The 15,124-nt window shown below is 42.2% G+C and overlaps 1 long non-coding RNA gene across 1 annotated transcript; it reads right to left on the reverse strand.

Moving 5' to 3' along the window:
• Window positions 1–2,457: 2,457 nt before the first annotated feature.
• Window positions 2,458–12,310, reverse strand: LOC126069357 (uncharacterized). Its single transcript, XR_007515917.1, has 3 exons — window positions 11,860–12,310; window positions 11,176–11,267; window positions 2,458–7,310 (listed from the first exon to the last, which is right to left on the reverse strand). It is a non-coding gene; the product is annotated as an uncharacterized LOC126069357 (long non-coding RNA).
• Between the last annotated feature and the right edge of the window lie 2,814 nt (window positions 12,311–15,124).

Here is a 15,124-nt window from a genome sequence, read left to right on the forward strand (position 1 = left end):
ATCCATAGTCCCCAAACCCCCGCCCTTGCTTCGCTGACCTTTGAAGCATTCAGTTTATCCCAGAAACTTCTTTACTTTTGGTTCAGTCCAGTTGAGCTGACCTTCTGTGTATTGAGTATTGTCCTTCCCTTCACCTAAAGTAGTTCTTATCTACTAACTAATCAGTAAAAAACCCTCTCCCACCCTCCCTCCCTCCCCACCTAGTAACCACAAAAGTATGTGTTCTTCTCAGTTTATACTATTTCTCAAGATCTTATAATAGTGGTCTTATACAATATTTGTCCTTTTGCCTCTGACTGATTTCTCTCAGCATAATGCCTTCCAGGTTCCTCCATGTTACAAAATGTTTCACAGATTCATCACTGTTCTTTATCGATGCGTAGTATTCCATTGTGTGAATATACCACAATTTATTTAACCATTCATCCATTGATGGACACCTTGGTTGCTTCCAGGATTTTGCTATTGTAAACAGAGCTGCAGTAAACATGGGTGTGCATATATCTGTTTGTGTGAAGGCTCTTATTTCTCTAGGGTATATTCCGAGGAGTGGGATTTCTGGGGTGTATGGTAGTTCTACTTCTAACTGTTTAAGATAACGCCAGATAGATTTCCAAAGTGGTTGTACCATTTTACATTCCCACCAGCAGTGTATAAGAGTTCCAATCTCTCCGCAGCCTCTCCAACATTTATTATTTTGTGTTTTTTGGATTAATGCCAGCCTTGTTGGAGTGAGATGGAATCTCATAGTGGTTTTAATTTGCATTTCACTACTGGCTTTTTTTTTAATGACTAATGATCGAGAGCATTTTCTCATGTATCTGTTAGCTGCCTGAATATCTTCTTCAGTGAAGTGTGTGTTCATAACCTTTGCCCACTTCTTCATTGGGTTCTTTGTCTTTTTGTGGTTGAGTTTTGACAGAATCATATAGATTTTAGAGATCAGGCGCTGGTCGGAGATGTCATAGCTGAAAATTCTTTCCCAGTCTGTAGGTGGTCTTTTTACTCTTTTGGTGAAGTCTTTAGATGAGCATAGGTGTTTGATTTTTAGGAGCTGCCAGTTATGTGGTTTCTCTTCGTCATTTTTGGTAATGTTTTGTATTCTGTTTATGCCTTGTATTTGGGCTCCGAAGGTCGTCCCTATTTTTTCTTCCATGATCTTTATCATTTTAGTCTTTATCTTTAGGTCTTTGATCCACTTGGAGTTCGTTTTTGTGCTTGGTGTGAAGTATGGGTCCTGTTTCATTTTTTTGCAAATGGATATCCAGTTATGCCAGGACCATTTGTTAAAAAGACTATCTTTTCCCCAATTAACTGATACTGGGCCTTTGTCAAATATCAGCTGCTCATATGTGGATGGATTTATATCTGGGTTCTCAATTCTGTTCCACTGGTCTATGTGTCTGTTGTTGTACCAGTACCAGGCTGTTTTGACTACTGTGGCTGTATAATAGGTTCTGAAATCAGGTAGAGTGAGGCATCCCACTTTATTCTTCTTTTTCAGTAATACTTGCTTATCCGAGGCTTCTTTCCCTCCATATGAAGTTAGTGATTTGTTTCTCTATCACCTTAAAAAATGACATTGGAATTTGGATCGGAAGTGCATTGTATGTATAGATGGCTTTTGGTAGAATAGACATTTTTACTATGTTAAGTCTTCCTATCCATGAGCAAGGTATGTTTTTCCACTTAAGTATGTCCTTTTGAATTTCTTGTAGTAGAGCTTCGTAGTTTTCTTTGTATAGGTATTTTACATCCTTGGTAAGATTTATTCCTAAGTATTTTATCTTCTTGGGCACTACTGTGAATGGTATTGATTTGGTGATTTCCTCTTCGATGTTCTTTTTGTTGATGTAGAGGAATCCAAGTGATTTTTGTATGTTTATCTTATAACCTGAGACTCTGCCAAACTCTTCTATTAGTTTCAGTAGTTTTCTGGAGGATTCGTTGGGGTTTTCTGTGTATAAGATCATGTCATCTGCAAATAGAGATAATTTTACTTCCTCTTTGCCAATCCGGATGCCCTTTATTTCTTTGTCTAGCCTAATTGCTCTGGCTAGGACTTCTAGCACAATGTTTAATAAGAGCGGTGATAAAGGGCATCTTTGTCTGGTTCCCGTTCTCAAGGGAAATGCTTTCAGGTTCTCTCCATCTAGAGTGATGTTGGCTGCTGGCTTTGCATAGATGCCCTTTATTATGTTGAGAAATTTTCCTTCTATTCCTATTTTGGTGACAGTTTTTATCATAAATGGGTGTTGGACTTTGTCAAATGCCTTTTCTGCATCAATTGATAAGATCATGTGGTTTTTGTCTTTTATTTTATTAATATGGTGGATTACATTAATGGTTTTTCTAATATTAAACCAGCCTTGCATAGAAAAAAAATACGTGGTATAAATCCCACTTGGTCGTGGTGAATTATTTTTTTGATATGTTGTTGAATTCTATTGGCTAGAATTTTGTTGAGGATTTTTGCATCTATGTTCATGAGGGATATAGGTCTGTAATTTTCTTTTTTTGTAATGTCTTTACCTGGTTTTGGTATCAGGGAGATGGTGGCTTCATAGAATGAGTTGGGTAGTATTCCGTCATTTTCTATGCTTTGAAGAACCTTTAGTAGTAGTGGTGTGAACTCTTCTCTCAAAATTTGGTAGAACTCTGCAGTGAAGCCGTCCGGGCCAGGGCTTTTTTTTTTGTTGGGAGTTTTTTGATTACCGTTTCAATCTCTTTTTTTGTTATGGGTCTATTTAGTTGTTCTACTTCTGATCGTGTTAGTTTAGGCATAGGTGGTGTTTTTCCAGGAATTCATCCATTTCTTCTAGGTTTGCAAATTTGTTAGAGTACAATTTTTCGTAATAATCTGATATGATTCTTTTAATTTCAGTTGGGTCTGTTGTGATGTGGCCCTTCTTGTTTCTTATTGGGGTTATTTGTTTCCTTTCCTGTATTTCTTTAGTCAGTCTAGCCAATGGTTTATGAATTTTGTTAATTTTTTCAAAGAACCAGCTTTTGGCTTTGTTAATTCTTTCAATTGTTTTTCTGTTCTCTAATTCATTTAGTTCAGCTCTAATTTTTATTATTTGTTTTCTTCTGGTGCCTGATGGATTCTTTTGTTGCTCACTTTCTATTTGTTCAAGTTGTCAGGACAGTTCTCTGATTTTGGCTTTCTTCTTTTTGTATGTGTGCATTTATCGATATAAATTGGCCTCTGAGCACTGCTTTTGCTGTGTCCCAGAGGTTTTGATAGGAAGTATTTTCATTCTCGTTGCATTCTATGAAGTTCCTTATTCCCTCCTTGATGTCTTCTTTAACCCAGTCTTTTTTCAGGAGGGTATTGTTCAGTTTCCAAGTATTTGATTTCTTTTCCCTAGTTTTTCTGTTATTAATTTCTACTTTTATGGCCTTGTGGTCTGAGAAGATGCTTTGTAATATTTCGATGTTTTGGATTCTGCAAAGGTTTGTTTTATGACCTAATATGTCATCTATTCTAGAGAATGTTCCATGTGCGCTAGAAAAAAAGTATACTCTGCAGCAGTTGGGTGGAGAGTTCTGTATAAGTCAATGAGGTCAAGTTGGTTGATTGTTGTAATTAGGTCTTCCGTGTCTCTATTGAGCTTCTTACTGGATGTCCTGTCCTTCTCCGAAAGTGGTGTGTTGAAGTCTCCTACTATAATTGTGGAGGTGCCTATCTCACTTTTCAGTTCTGTTAAAGTTTGATTTATGTATCTTGCAGCCCTGTCATTGGGTGCATAAATATTTAATATGGTTATGTCTTCCTGATCAATTGTCCCTTTTATCATTATGTAGTGTCCTTCTTTATCCTTTGTGGTGGATTTAAGTCTAAAGTCTATTTTGTCAGAAATTAATATTGCTACTCCTCTTCTTTTTTGCTTATTGTTTGCTTGATATATTTTTTTCCATCCTTTGAGTTTTAGTTTGTTTGTGTCTCTAAGTCTAAGGTGTGTCTCTTGTAGGCAGCATATAGACGGATCGTGTTTCTTTATCCAGTCTGAGACTGTCTCTTTATTGGTGCATTTAGTCCATTTACACTCAGCGTAATTATAGATAAGTGTTTAGTGTTGTCATTTTGATGCCTTTTTATGTGTGTTGTTGACAATTTCATTTTTCCACTTACTTTTTTGTGCTGAGACGTTTTTCTTTGTAAATTGTGAGATCCTCATTTTCGTAGTGTTTGACTTTATGTTTGTTGAGTCGTTACGTTTTTCTTGGCTTTTATCTTGAGTTATGGAGTTGTTATACCTCTTTGTGGTTACCTTAATCTTTACCCCTATTTTTCTACGTAAAAACCTAACCTGTATTGTTCTATATCACCTTGTATCCCTCTCCATATGGCAGTTCTATGCCACCTGTATTTAGTCCCTCTTTTTGATTATTGTGATCTTTTACATACTGACTTCAATGATTCCCTGTTATGAGTATTTTTTTTTAATTAATGTTAATTTGGTTTTGTGATTTCTCTATTTGAGTTGATATCGGGATGTTCTGTTTTGTGACCTTGTGTTGTGCTGGTATCTGATATTATTGCTTTTCTGACCAAACAATATCCTTTAGTATTTCTTGTAGCTTTGGTTTGGTTTTTGCAAATTCTCTAAACTTGTGTTTCTCTGTAAATATCTTAATTTCGCCTTCATATTTCAGAGAGAGTTTTGCTGGATATATGATCCTTGGCTGGCAGTCTTTCTCCTTCAGTGCTCTGTATATGTCATCCCATTGCCTTCTTGCCTGCATGGTTTCTGCTGAGTAGTCTGAACTTATTCTTATTGATTCTCCCTTGAAGAAGACCTTTCTTTTCTCCCTGGCTGCTTTTAAAATTTTCTCTTTATCTTTGGTTTTGGCAAGTTTGATGATAATATGTCTTGGTGTTTTTCTTTTTGGATCAATCTTAAATGGGGTTCGATGAGCATCTTGGGTCTTTCATGATGTCAGGGAAGTTTTCTGTCAGCAGATCTTCAACTATTTTCTCTGTGTTTTCTGTCCTCCCTCCCTGTTCTGGGACTCCAATCACACGCAAGTTATCCTTCTTGATAGAGTCCCACATGATTCCTAGGGTTTCTTCATTTTTTTTAATTCTTTTATCTGATTTTTTTCAGCTATGTTGGTGTTAATTCCCTGGTCCTCCAGATCTCCCAGTCTGCATTCTAATTGCTCGAGTCTGCTCCTCTGACTTCCTATTGCGTTGTCTAATTCTGTAATTTTATTGTTAATCTTTTGGATTTCTGAATGCTGTCTCTCTATGGATTCTTGCAACTTATTAATTTTTCCACTATGTTCTTGAACAATCTTTTTGAGTTCTTCAACTGTTTTATCAGTGTGTTCCTTGGCTTCTTATGCAGTTTGCCTTATTTCGTTTCTGATGTCTTGAAGCATTCTGTAAATTAGTTTTTTATATTCTGTATCTGATAATTCCAGGATTGTATCTTCATTTGGGAAAGATTTTTTTTCTCTTGTTTGGGGGGTTGTAGAAGCTGTCATGGTCTGCTTCTTTATGTGGTTTTATATCGACTGCTGTCTCCGAGCCATCACTAAGATTAAAAAAAAAAGATATAGTAGTGGTTTATTCTATAATTGCTCACTGAGTCTTATCTTGTTTTGTTTTCTTTCAATATACGTGGATGAGCTACTAGATTGTGCTGTCTTGTTTGTTGTAGCCCTTGACTTACTTATGACCTATTACCAGCTGGTTTGGGCTGTTGCCAGATATATATGCCTGAGTCTATTCACTATTCTTGAGTAGAATCTGATTTTGGGTCTTCAAGTGTGTGCTGCACCCTAACACCTATCCACCTCGAGAAGTAGTGGTGATAGTCGTGTGCACCAGATTGTATTAGCAGCTGGGGTTCACACTCCAGGGGAGGCGGGATGCTAGCAGGCTTCCCCCAAGTGTCAGTGAGGTAGGTGTGTCTCTATTCCTATAGCACCTTGGTGGGAGGGCACTGCAGCTGTACCTTAGGCCCCCAATGCAAGTACCTCTACTGATTGGTAGGTGTCACCCTCCTTAGACCCCTAAGGCAAGAGGCTAGGTGGTCTGGGGGGAGCTTCAGCTCTCAGTTCTCTGCTGTGGGTCAGTTAGGGCTCTGTTGAATAAGCAGAGATATCAGACCTGGGAAACTTGTTTTTCCAGAAAATCCGCTAAAAAAAAATGCAGTCAGATCCCTATCAGAACTGCCTTTGGATTATAACCGCCACCTTGTTCCCTGTAAGGATGAAAGTCCGAGATTTGGATCATATATCCTTGGCTGTAGCTGTTTCTGTGTTTTTAGTCCAATTAGGGATGGATTTTTGGTCCCTGGGTTTTTTGTGGTTGCTTCTCTCAGGCCAGAAGAATGGGTTAGGAAAAGACCAAAAAAAAAAAAAAGGGAAAAGCAAAGCCGCCGCGGAGCCGGAGCCATTCTCCCTCTGGCTCAGGAAATTCCAATGTTAATGAAGCCACCTGGGAAGGGTGGGGGAGGGTTCAGAGAAATAGGAGAGTAGCACCTCGGAATATAGCCAAAGTTGCTTGTTTTACTTAGAATGACTATTTTATCTGAGATTCTCGAGGGGCGTGTCACCTGTGTGTGCTGGCTGTGTGGAGATTGCCCCTGGGGGTCTGGCCCACTGAAGCCACGGTCAGATCCTCCGCTGCCAGTCCAAAGCCCAGCGTCAAGGTTCCCCTGCTGGGACGCTGCACTCCCGGCTCCAAAATCAGTCACTGCCTCCCGGGGACTTCTCGTCCCGCCAGCCACGTCACCGTGCCGCCTCCGCGAACCAGCTGGGCCCCCTCCCGGGGTTAGTTCAGGGGTGTTGGGCTGCGCCCCGTGCTTGTACCGTGACAGCGCCCAGTCAAAAGCCCGGCGCTAAGGTTCCCTGGCTGGGACGCTGCACTCCCAGCTCCAAAACCAGTCACTGCCTCCCAGGGACTTCTCCCACCAGCCGCGTGGCCACGCCGCCCACACGGACCGGCTGAGCCCCCCTCCCGGGTTCAGTTCAAGGGGGTAGGGCTGCGCCCCTTGTTTGCGCCGTCACAAGATTTTTGAGTTCAGCTCCCCTGGGCCCAGACCTAAGCCCGGCGCCAAGGTTACCTGACCTGGATGCTGGCTCCAGGCTCTGAAAACAGTCGTTGCTTCCCCGTATTTGTTCGTTCTCCGTCTCTAAATCTGTGTTTGTTGTTCAGGGTTGGTAGATTGTTATGCATGTGATCGATTCACTTGTTTTTCCGAGTCTTTGTTGCAAGACGCGGTAGCGTCTACCTAGTCCGCCATCTTGGCCCCGCCTCCTGTTCATTTGTTTTTTAATTAAATAGATCGATATCACTGACATGGAAAGATAATAATGAAAAACTGTTATGTGCAAAAAGCAAGTTGTAGAACTTCCACTGATACAAAAAAAAGAATATATACGTATTTATCCTTATATACAGAGATAAATGCTTGTATATGAACAGAAAACATCTGAGAAGATGTACACCAAACTGTTAGCAATTACTGTCTAGAGATTGCTATCAGGAGAGAAGAGGGTTATTTTTTAGTTTATGCATTCATTCATTCATTCAACAAATATTCAACAATATCTATTATGCAACAGGCACTGTTTTAGGTCCTGAGGATACAGATGAGGCCCCCATTCTCATTCTTGAAGGGGTGCCAGACATTAAACAATTACATAAATGAACAACACAATTTCAGACACTGATGAGGTCTATCCAGGGGAAAAAACTAAACAAACCTGAGTGATATGACTGAGAGCCAAACCAAATCTCTTGATGTTGAATCGATATTGACTCATAGAGACCCTATAGGACAGAGTAGAACTGCCCCATAGGGTTTCAAAGGCTGTAAATGGAGGCTGACTGTCACATCTTTCTCCTACAGAGCAGCTGGTGGGTTTGAACCACCGATCTTTTTGTTAGCAGGCCAGCACTTAACCATTGTACCATGTGGGCTCTCTTGTGACTAAGAGCAGTAGGGGGAAAGAGTTGGGTAGGCTATTTCACATCGAGTTGTTGGGCAAGACCTCTCTGAGGAGGCAACATTTGAACTGAGATCTAGCAAGTAAATAGGAAAAGCATGCCAAGAAGAAGGAACACTCAGTGCAAAGGTCCAAAGGCAAGAATGACCTTGGTGTGTCTCAGAAACAGAGAGGCTACTGTAGCTAGAGCTTAGTAAGTGAAGGGTAGAGTTGAAAGAGCTAACTGAGATCATGTCTGATCACATCTGTATTGATTGTTTTTCTTTTGTTACATTTTGTTTTAAAATAAGTTTATGGTATGTTCATAAAATGACAATAATGTATTAATGCTTTATAAAGAGATTAAGAGAGTCAGATAGACCAGCTCCATCACCTAGGGGTTGTGTTGCCTTAGTCAAGTTAATCTCACTAAGCCTCAGATTCCTCATCTGTAAAATGAGAAGTGTATTCAACTCAGAAAGCTGAAGTGCAAATTAAATTAAGCCTGTGTGAAGGGCTGTTTTGGTCAGGACTCTTTTTGATGCAAGGAACAGAAACCCAGTCAAGCTAGATAAAGCACCAGAAATCCAAGGGCAGGAAGACAAGTGATCAGGCATCAACCTCTGCTCTAGAGCTTTACTACTAACATGACACAGCGATACTACACGTATGCTTCTCTCTGCACATCTGCTCCATATTCCTCACTGAGCCAACCACCTTTCACTGCTCCCCCAGAATTTTAGCTGACACTTGAAATGATCCATAACGCACCCTACCACCACCACTACCAGCCTCCTGGTTTACTGGACCTGTCAGTTCAGCTCCCCATACTGACTAGCAATTCCCCTCTCCATCTCTTATTTCACATTCCTAAAAGACCAGTCTGATTGGCCCACCTCATCTCCTTAAACTCACTATAGAACTCACAGGTTGTGGGCTGGCCTTTGATGGGTGCAGTCAGCTGTACCCTAAGGGAGGGGGTGTAGTACATAGGTAACCCTTGCTTACCATTCAGGAGGAGCTGTAAGGAGAGTAGATTCTTCCAGAAGGGGATGTAACCATGGCAGACAAGAAGAGGCATCTCTGATGCATACGAGTAGCCACGTGGCTGGCATATGGTAGGTGTTTAACAAATGGTCATGATTATTAGCAGTAACATTATGCCACCTCTTACAGGAAGCCTTCCCAGAATGCTCAAGCTTCCCAAACCTTTCCCCCAAATCAGAAACCCTACTTGAGGAATCACCCAATTAAGAAATCAATAGACCTAAAAAAACAAGTGAAACGATTATATTTATGACAAGCTAGGATCCCTGAACATTGAAGGCAAACTTAGAAAATGGACTGAGTGGCAGAGGGAGGGACAGACAGTTCAGAAGTGGAAAGAAGTTGCCAGACCTGAACCACCAGGAAACCTCAGGCACCAGTCCCAGGAGTGACAGCAGCGGGCTGGTGGTAGAGTTCAGCCGCAGTTTCCTCAGGGAGAAACAACCAGTCACACAGGCTACTCACACCTCCAGAACTAGGAAAGAATGGTGCTCTCGGCAAAAGCTAAGTACTTGAGTATATTTTACTGCACCCCCAGCCCACAAGCCACCTTCAGTGGCTGTCAATTTTCCTGGGCCTGAGATAGGCTCTGCTGCGTGCTCTGAGCCATTTTCCCAGCCTTTGAGAAGGAATAAATTCACAATTGGGGAAAAGATAACCTGCCAGCTCCACTAACCTGGTGAACTCAGGACAGAAGCAGCTCCTGTCCAGGCATAAATGGTCCATGGACTTTGAATACCTTTCCCCCCTGCATGGACCTGTGTGGGCCTGTTTCAGGAGAATAGGCCCTTGTTGGCAGACTGCAACTGTTTCAGCTGTGTGGTGGAGAGGTGGGTGTTTGATGTTTGACACCGCTTTGCCTATTAAACAGGGTCCTCACCTACCCACATCAGGGACCTAAGGACTGGTGGCTCCACGCATGTGACCTAGCCACCCATGACAGGGTTCCAAGGATAACTGGTACCTCCCAGTCCTTACAACCAAAAGCATTGGGTGCCCATGGTCCATCTGCAGAACCCACCCACTTGTGCGCTCTAGGGAAGAGGGACGCACTATCCTCAAAGACACTTGGGGGATGGTTATCAGCCCACTGCCTTGTTCAGGTCATGACCCCCTGCTGCAACCAGATACTGGTAACTACACCAATCACCTCTGCCTCTCTAAGACTGTAGCCAGAGTCAGTACCACACACGTGATGATCAATTACCTGGACACCTGAGCTGAATCTGTACAAGAACTCCTAGGCTCATATACCTGATAACAGCTCTAACCATCTGGTGACAGGACATTAGAGCTTCAAAGGCAAAAATAATCAAGCTAGATCACTCAAGCAACCTATCTGAGCATATCAAAACAAAACAAAGCAAGAAACTAGGATACAGTAAGCAAACAAAATAAACTAATACAATAACTTATATATGGCTCAGAGACAACAGTCAATATCAAATCACATAAAGAAGCAGACAATGATCACTTCAACAAGCTCTCAAAACAAAGAATCAAGGGATCTTCTGGATGAAGGTGCCTTCCTGGAACTACCAGATGCAGAATACAAAAGATTAATGTACAGAACTCTTCGAGACATCAGGAACGAGATCAGGAAGGAGATCAGGCAATACGCAGAACAAGCCAAGGAACACACAAATAAAGAAGCTGAAGAAATTAAAAAGGTTATTCAAGAACATAATGAAAAATTTAATAAGCTGCAAGAATCCATAGAGAGACAACAGTCAGAAATTCGGAAGATTAACAATAAAATTACAGAATTAGACAACTCAATAGAAAGTCAGACGAGCAGAACTGAGGAAGTGGAAGGCAGAATTTGTGAGATTGAAGATAAAGCACTCGCCACCAGAATACTTGAAGAAAAATCAGATAAAAGAATTTAAAAAAATGAACCCTAAGAACCATGTGGGACTCTATCAAGAGAAATAACCTATGAGTGATTGGAGTACCAGAACAGGGAGGGATAACAGAAAATACAGAGAGAATTGTTGAAGATTTGTTGGCAGAAAATTTCCCCGCTATCGTGAAAGACGAGAAGATATCTATCCACGATGCTCATAGAACTCCACATAAGGTAGATCTTATAAGAAAGTCACCTAGACATACTATAATCAAACTTGCCAAAACCAAAGATAAAGAGAGAATTTTAAGAGCAGATAGGGATAAACGAAAACTCACCTATGAAGGAGACTCAATAAGCTTGGACCTTCTGTTAGCCCGAGACGGGAACCATTCCCAAAGCCAACTCTTCAGACAGGGATTGGACCGGACTATAGGACAGAAAATGATACTGGTGAGGAGTGAGCTTCTTGGATCAAGTAGACACATGAGATTATTTGGGCAGCTCCTGTTTGGAGGGGAGATAAGAAGGCAGAGGGGGTCAGAGGCTGGCTGAATAGACACAAAAATAGAGGGTGGAGAGAAGGAGTGTGCTGTCTCATTAGGGGAGAGCAACTAGTATATAGCAAGGCGTATATAAGTTTTGTATGAGAGACTGACTTGGTTTGTAAACTTTCACCTAAAGCACAATAAAAATTTAAAATAAAAAAAATCAATAGGATTCCTTCATTTAAAACAAACTTTTAAGGCCTTCTAAGTGTAAAGTGCGGTGTAAAGTAGTGTGCTAGGCACTGGGAAGAGGAATACACCATAGACCTGGCCTCGAGGAGCTCCCAGGGTAGTGCAAGGTAAAAGGCAACCTGAGCCATGACAGACCCACAGATAGGGAGCTCTGGGAGTTGAGAGAAGAGCAAAGACTCTGTCTATCCATATGTATGCCTGTCTCCTGGATATCTCCCCCTAGATGTCCCAAAGGCACCGTAAACTCAACATATTTAAAACTGATCTCGTCTGCCCCCTCACCTGTTCCTCTTCTCAGATTTCCTTTCTCGCTGAGGCAAGTCCATCTCAACAGTTGCTCAAGCTTGAAACCTGAGCTGTATCCGCACAGGATGTCAGCTGCTGCAGTAGCTAAAGTTGCCCCTGAACTGGTGTGTTTACCTTGCACCAAAGGTCAGAACTAATAATAAACTTGAGCACTGCTGCAGGACTGCACAGCTAAACCCAGCCTGGGGACAGACAAGACCTGGAGTTCAGCAGGGTTAATTTGGGGTTTGGCCTCCATTGTCAATGGATACAATCCCTTTCCAGGAAAAATGGGTGGACGAGAGCCTTAAAATGTGCATGCCATTTTCCCGGGTAATTCTGCTCCTAAATCAATACCACCTGTCCCCACACCCACGCGGGAAAAACTCTAAGCACAAAATTATTCCTTGCACAGCTTTTTCGTTGGTCAAACACTGGGAAGTGGCCTTGATATTCAACAAAAGGGAAAGGGTTAAGTGAATCGTGGCACAGCTGTGTGATGGGACATTCTACAACCATTATGGAGGGATGACAGCTATGGAGATTCTACAGCAATGGGGAAAATTATTATGCTGTAAGTAAGGATATAGGGTAATGTGGGCACTCCGATTCAAACAACGTAAAAATTGCTTGGGCTCACGGTCTAACTGATGGACATTTAGATTTTCTCTTCTATGAAAAAACAAGGCCTAAACTTAATGAAAACTATGAACGTCTATGAACTTTTTTTGCTTGGGGGGGGGCGTGGGCTTTTCCTTCTGGCAGTAAACCATGTTAGTTTTGTGACTTTTCTGTACCAGAACCTCCGCTAGGTGCTCGCGATTCAAAGCTGAAGCACCCACGACCTCGTTCTTTGGGAGGTCAGAGGAGAGGAGACAGAAAAATAAACGGTTTCAAAAACATATGGGCTAGACTGTGGGGGCCCACTTGTGGACGTGTGCAGGCTCAGTCACCCCCTGGCGGCCGCCCCACTACCTGCCCTTGGGAGGCTCCCGGGGGGCCAGCCCCAGCACAGCTTTCATGGCGGCCAACACTCCTCCTTCTCCCTCCTTCTAAGGACCTCCATCTCCTAGGTGACTCTTTCAGCGCCAGATCTGCCCAGAGTTAACCTATCCTGCTACACTTTACTCGCGCGCCTCCCACAAAGCCTCGCTCTCGCCCAGCTCTGCAATATTACGTCATTCTCGCGCGTTCGCATGCTCCCCAAGCAATGGCCAATTGGCGGGCTCCTGCCGCAGTTGGGGTGGAGTTCGGGCTCCAGGTCCTCCGTTTTCTCTGTTTTCTGTGCTTTAAAATGTGGCGATACTCCACTCTTAGCAGAGAGGCGCAGGCAAACTCGCGGTTCTGACAGACAGTAAAAACCAAAAAACCCGCTGCCATCCGTGGATGCCGACTCATAGCAGCATCCAACAGAACCCCGAACCCCAAAACTAACTGCCCCTTGCTCCACCTTCACCCCGCCTATTTCTGAGATAAGGCACCGCCCCTTTACGACTCTTTCCACCTCCCTCCTCAAAGCGTGAGAACTGAAGCTCTGCCCCTTGTGCCTTTCACGCCTCCTGAGATAGGCTGAGTGCGCTTGCGTGTTGCACCCGGGCGGAGAGAGCAGAAGGCCAATGCAATCGACGGGGTAACTCGGGGAAGAAATGGAGCTGAAAGGGGAAAGGGGTATCCCAGTCAACTCGGTGACCCTATTCAAAGTAAGACTTTGTATAGAAGTGGAAGTATGTGCTTTTTTGGAGGGCTGTTTGCACTGTTTCTTTAAAAAATGCATGTATATACCCCCTTGACTCAGCAACCCGATTCCACTTATGCACTCAGGACTCCTAGAGCAGTGCATCAGAATCACTTACCCCATTGCTGTGGAGTTGATTCCGACTCACAGCGACCTTATAGGACAGAGTAGAACTGCCCCACAGAGTTATTAAGGAGCACCGGTGGATTCAAACTGCCGACCTTTTGGTTAGCAGCCATAGCGCTTAACCACTACACCACCAGGGTTTGCTTGTTAACCTGCAGTTGTTGGGGCCCATCCACTCTCAGTTTCTGATTCAGAAAAAAAAAAGAAAAACCAAACCCATTGCGGCCAAGTCAGAATCAATTCTATGATGCTGTACTAAGTACGTTCATTATCTCATTTAATTCTACAGCAACTCTCAGGAGTATGGACCTTGACAAATGCACCCATTATTTCCAGTGTCTGGAACAGGGTGTGGCACAAGGATCTTGTCAGTAAATGTTTGTGCCGTCAGGCGATCAGACCCAGGCCCAGTCTGGTGGAGGAGACAAAACACTAAGACAAAGGAACGCTATAGAAGTTCAAAGGAGGGGATCAGGCAGGCTTCCAGGAGGAGGTAGGACCTGAAAGGTAGATAAGAGTTTGCCAAAGGAGAGCAAAAGTCTATTTCAGGCAAAATGAGCAAGTGACAAACAACCCATTCTGACTCTAGGACTTCACAGGCCAAACAACATTTCAAAAAATTGTAAAGGATGGATATAACATTCCCAAAGAAGGGCAATTAAAAACAAATTACTGTATCCTATCACCATCACAAACAGCAGGAACTGACACATAATCTCAGAATAAAGGGAACACTTTTTATTTAATTAGTTTTTAGTATGAAAACTTTTAACACATACAAAATAGGGAACATAGCTAATAAACCCCCAAGTACCTGTCACCCAGCTTTAAAAACGATCAATTCATGGCCAATCTTGAATCTACACCTCTACCCACTTCCCACCCCAGATTATTTTGAAGCAAATCCCAGACATTTTATCCAGAAATATTATAGGTCATATCTCTAAAGGATAAGGACTTAAAAGAAACCACAATACCATAGAATATCTTTAAAAATTTAACTTCTATTTTAAATTTGTTTATTTTGTTGTCATTGTTGAGAATATACACAGCAAAACATTCATTCACCAATTCAACATTTTCAACATGCAGTTCAGTGACATTGATTGCATTCTTTGAGTTGAGCAACCATTCTCACTCTCTTTTTCTGAATTGTTCCTCCCACATTAACGTAGATTCACTGCCCCCTAAGGTTCCTATCTCATCTTTCAAGTTGCTGTTGTCACTTTGATCCCATATGGATAGTTCTGAAAAGAGCATAATAGCTAAACTATTGTTTGATTTTAAGAAGACTTCAGGGGATATCTTTGGTTTAAGGCTTAAAGATTATCTGAGGGCAATAGTTTCAGGGGCTCATCCACCCTCCATGGCTCCAGAAAGTCTGGAGTCTGTGAGAATTTG

Source organism: Elephas maximus, chromosome X (genome assembly GCF_024166365.1).
Source record: "Elephas maximus indicus isolate mEleMax1 chromosome X, mEleMax1 primary haplotype, whole genome shotgun sequence".
NCBI classification, from domain to species: domain Eukaryota; kingdom Metazoa; phylum Chordata; class Mammalia; order Proboscidea; family Elephantidae; genus Elephas; species Elephas maximus.